The sequence below is a fragment of the Kryptolebias marmoratus genome, linkage group LG14, assembly GCF_001649575.2.
Source record: "Kryptolebias marmoratus isolate JLee-2015 linkage group LG14, ASM164957v2, whole genome shotgun sequence".
Taxonomy (NCBI): domain Eukaryota; kingdom Metazoa; phylum Chordata; class Actinopteri; order Cyprinodontiformes; family Rivulidae; genus Kryptolebias; species Kryptolebias marmoratus.
In genome coordinates this window covers 2,003,913-2,009,258 of record NC_051443.1, presented here as the reverse complement: position 1 = coordinate 2,009,258, position 5,346 = coordinate 2,003,913, and positions in this window count along the sequence as shown.

The window sequence follows — 5,346 nt, the reverse complement described above, 5'->3', positions numbered from 1 at the left end:
GGTGGTAGATGTTATTCTGGTTGGGCCTTTGATGAGCTGCACAAGATCATACTTTGTCACGGTGGATTTGAGGGGTTTTCTGCCATTTTTGTCTTGGTAGTTGATATTAAAATCTCCCATTAGAAGGATTTCTTTGTTTGAGTTACACTGTTTGAGTGCAGTGTTAAGGTGATCATAGAAGGTATTTTTATTATTTTTTTTATTATTTGGGGATCGATATAATCCCAGAAGGATAAAGGACATTTGGGGAGACAGTACAATGTTCAGGCCAATACATTCCAGGTCAAGATCTGAGGACCATATGATTTGATTGCATTGTATATTGTCCCGGACATAGAACAAAATTCCCCCTCCTTTTCCTTCAGCTCTGTCCTTTCTGAAAAGAGTATATCCAGGTACAGACAGGGCAGCAGTTGGAGACTTGCTGTGAAGCCATGTCTCTGACAGACATAGATAGTCCAAGTTAGATTCCAAGAGCAGGTGTTTAATTTGGTCACTTTTTGGTATAATACTGCGTATGTTTAAATGGCCCCCCAGTATGCCTTTGGGTTTGGCTAAAGGATCCCAAAGAACACGGGCATTGTTCACTGACTGAAATAGGCACATTTTTTTAAGTTTTTTAATGGCTGGGTTTAATGTGAGGGTTTTAATTTTTGACTTACAAGTGACGCATTTGCTCTGGTTGGAACTACTGGGCACGGCATTGGCGTCCGTGTTGCTAGTCGGGCTTGACTGCCGCGACGGACCAGCGCGTCCCCCGCTCTGCAATGCAGCCCATCGACATCCATCCATGCCGGCACCAGCCACCGCCTCTCCGCGCGGGCTGACTGTTTCCAAATAAATTATTAACGCAGTTCTGACCTAAAACATAAAGATAAATAAATAAGTAAATAAAGGCCAAGCAATCTTTGAAGGAATGCATATCACCCATCATCTTCATGCTAAAGTTTTAAACTAAGGTAATCTTATGTTAAAAAATGACAGTTGAAGATTTTTTCTTTTTTTTCTTTCATTTTAAATCATGTGGAGTGATATCCATCTTGAATTGGGTTAACTCTAAAAGTTAATCAGTTGTGGATGTACATCCAGTGGTTACTTTCTGAAGGTTTCATTAAAAGCTGTCCAGTGGTTCATGAAATGTTTTGCTAACAGACAGAGTTGACTCCAACAATTAATGTCAAAATGTAAAGATCTCACACAGCGTGAGGAGCTCAGAGTAAGTGTTGTGAAGAACTCTCAGCTACAACCAAATCAAGTTTTAGCTTAATATCTGAAAACTGAGTAGTACATTTTTGTATTTTCTGAGGTCAATTGGCTCTGGCAGCCATCTTCAATCCACTGGACACCAAATGTTTATCAGTTGTACATGTACATCCAATGATTACATCCTGAAAGTACCATTGGAATTTTCTCCAGTGGTTACTGAGGTGTTTTGCTAACAGACACACACACAAACATGGGCAAAAGCACAGTGACCAGTTTCAGGCCCCATTTACAAAATGTTGTTTTGGAGTGAAACTGTATAATTTCTGTTGGATTTCAGCCTTTTGTGTACACAACATTAGCAATCATTTTCTCTGACAGCAAAACCTTTTAAATTCAGGCCTCAGAGTGGAAGTTTTTATAAACACCAAAGTGTCATGAATGTAGGTGTTTTTGGTTCTTTGTTTGGGGTTTTTGGGTTTTGGTTTGTGGGTTTTTGTTCATGTCTTGTCACTATTCACCTCCACAGTATTTTTCCGGTCACGCCTGCCACGCCCACCTCACCTGCTCCTCGTAATGCTCACAGCTGTAACCAATCATCTTTCCCTCAGCCTTTCTCTGTTTCTTCACTCTTCACTGGGTCATTCTTTTCTGTTCCTCTTGTCATGTATGTAGTCTTCCTCGTTCCATGCCTTGCTTTGCCACTCTGGATTTTGTATTTGTTGCCTTTTGCTGCCATGCCAGCTTTTTGTTTTGTTTATATTTTATTTTAATAAATTAGTTTATTTTACAAGATGAGTCTGCGTTCTGGGTTCGCCTCAGTCTCCCCGCCTACTGACACCAGAGACTGCAGCAGTCCATAGTTTTTGGCACTTGCTAGAGTAGATGGACAACAGCAACAAAATCAGATATCTGAGTGCTGTTTGTGTTGCTTGCTCCTTTTAATTTATCAGAGCTTCTGACACAGAACATATATGTGCTGCGCCATTTCTTGTTCATGAATGAGGGAAAAATGGAGCGGGAGATCGACAGGCGGATTGGTGCAGCGTCTGCAGTGAAGACTGTACCAGTCTGTCGTGGTGAAGAGAGAGCTGAGTCAAAAGGCGAAGCTCTCAATTTACCGGTCGATCTACGTTCCTACTCTCATCTATGGTCACGAGCTTTGGGTAGTGACCGAAAGAACGAGATCGTGAATACAAGCGGCTGAAATGAGTTTCCTCCGCAGGGTGTCTGGGCTCTCCCTTAGAGATAGGGTGAGAAGCTCGGTCATCCGGGAGGGACTCAGAGTAGAGCCGCTGCTCCTCCACGTCGAGAGGAGCCAGTTGAGGTGGCTCGGGCATCTGGTGAGGATGCCTCCTGGACGCCTCCCTGGTGAGGTGTTCCGGACACGTCCCACCGGGAGGAGGCCCAGAGGAAGACCCAGGACACGCTGGAGGGACTATGTTTCTTGGCTGGCCTGGGAACGCCTTGGGATTCCCCCGGAGGAGCTGGCCCAAGCTGCTGCCCCCGCGACCCGACCCCGGATAAGAGGAAGAAGATGGATGGATGGATGGATCTCTTGAGTCAGTGGTCTGTCCAAACAAACATCCTTGTACTTGCCATTTTGGATGTAGCTGTTTCCATGCTCGAGACTGAAATGGTTACATGCGTGTATCATTGAAATGCAATGATCACAGCGCCAGCTGGTGACTTGGCATAAGAACTGCAGCAGATTCAAAGGTTTTTGCAGTCTTGTCTAAACAGCGATTGTGATTACAGCGTTACCATGCGCACATGTAACATTTTCACAATCAACGTAGGAAAATCTATGAAATTTTCAGGATTCGAATGGAGAAATTGTAGAAGGTAAAATTTTCCACTATGGTAACCTATTCCATTACGTCTTTTGTGGTCTTACATGTCAAACTGCGGAAAGTTAGCATCGCAGCCATGGTTACCACAGTGATAGGTCTTATAATGTAACTCATTTATCAGCCTAACAGGTTTCAGTTTACACTCTCTACAATGTTGCTGTTTTTTCCCGTAAAAGCTGCATTGTTATTTGCTGTGCTCAGCTGCCAAACACCCTACACAACAGGTCAAAGGTCAGGGTCCACATTAGGACAGGACAGCCAATTCTCAGTGGGGAGCATTTTCAGTGTAGTCTGCATGCTGCTGCCAGTGGGAGGTAAAACACCGAAGGACCAGAGGGCAAAAAGTGTGCATAAATTAAGGCTTTCTACTGCTAAGATTCCAAACATGCAACTGATCATCATTTAATACCTTTGTTTTGTAATATTATGGACAAAGTTATTAGTTAAACAGTTGTAGATGTCAACCCAATGATGTTTTTCCTGAAAGTTTCAATAACATTTATTCACTGATTCAAGAGATATTTTGCTAACAGACCAACACAGTCACAGATCTGCCTTTGGGCAATAAATATCCATTTTTGTATTGACTTTTATTTTAATTACAAAAAGTTAGAAGTTGGCTGATTAAAGTTAATTAAACAGCCATCCTTAGGAATATTCTGAAGATACAGCTTTTTTGTTTGTTCTTTCTTTTTAGGCTAAAAGTTTTAATGAACTGTTCTTTAGAGTTTGTCTTAATAAAAATGTCCATTTTGCTGGAATCTTATCTATCAAGTAGATTTTCTCTTTAGCATAATGCTTGTTTTATGATTGTTTTTGGACTTGCTGTGGTCACTGTAAGCTAATATGTGCTGTGTCAATCAGAGGACAACAGTCTGAGCAGCATTATGTTGCAGGCCAGTCAAGTTCTTCCACACCAAACTACATCTATGTCTTTATGGGGCTTGCTTTGTGAACTGGTGTGCAGTCATGTTGGAACAGGAAGGAGTCATCCCCAAACTGTTCCCAAAAAGTTGGGAGCATGAAATTGTTCAAAATGTTTGGTTTACTGAAGCATTAAGAGTTCTTTTCACTGAAACTAAGGAGCTGAGCCCAACTCCTGAAAAACAACGCCACACCATAATCCTCCCTCCATCTAACTTTACACTTGGCACAGTGCAGTCAGACAAGTACCGTTCTTCTGGCAACCGCCAAACCCAAACTCATCCATCAGATTTCCAGATGGAGAAGGTCAATTCGTCACTCCAGAGAACGTGTCTCCACTGCTCTAGAGTCCAGTGGTGGTGTGCTTTACTCCACTGCATCCAAAGCTTTGTATTGCACTCGGTGATGCAAGGCTTGGATGCAGCTGCTCAGCCATGGAAACCCATTCCATGAAGCTCTCAGCATACTGTTCTTGAGCTAATCTGAAGGCCACATGAAGTTTGGAGGTCTGTAGCTACTGACTCTCCAGAGCATGAATGACCTCTGTGCACAAAGTACCTCAGCATCTGTTGAGCCCACTTTGTGATTTTCACATGGCCTACCACTTTGTGGCCAAGTTGCTGTCGTTCCTAATTGCTTCCACTTTGTTATAATTCCCCTAACAGTTGACTCTGGAAAGTTTATTAGTGAGGAAATTTCTTAACTGGACTTATTGCACAGGTGGCATCCTATCAAGGTATCACACTGAAACTCACTGTGCTCCGGAGAGAGACCCATTATTTCACAAATGTTTGTAGAAGCGGTCTGCATGCTTAGGTGCTTTTATACACCTGTGGCCATGGAAGGGATTGAAACACCTGAATTCAATGATTTGGATGGGTGAGTGAATACTTTTGGTAAAATAGTGTATATTTGGTCCAGAGCATATTTTCCAAATTTCTTTCTTCCAAAACAAGGGGAAAAAAATATTGATTAATTTTACCACAATCAATCTCTGAGACCAGAGAAGTTAAAGCCATCCCTAAAGGTTAATGTAAAAAAATGTCCAACTTTTTGTCAGATGGGGGGGGGGACGGAGGCGAACCCAGTGCGCAGACTCATAGTTTAAAAAAAGAAACTAATTTATTAACTTAAATAAACGGACAAAACAAAGGGCTGACGAGGCAGCAAAACTAACAATAACAAAATCCAAAATCCAAAACAAGAAACAAGGCAGGACAAAACATGACATAGCAACAGCGGACAAAGCGGAATGATCCAGTAAAGAGTGATGAAAAGTGACCGGTTCTTAAAGGCAAGGATAATGAGGAAAATGAGCACAGTTGAGTGAGAATGATTACAAACAGGTGGAGATGGGCGTGGCAGA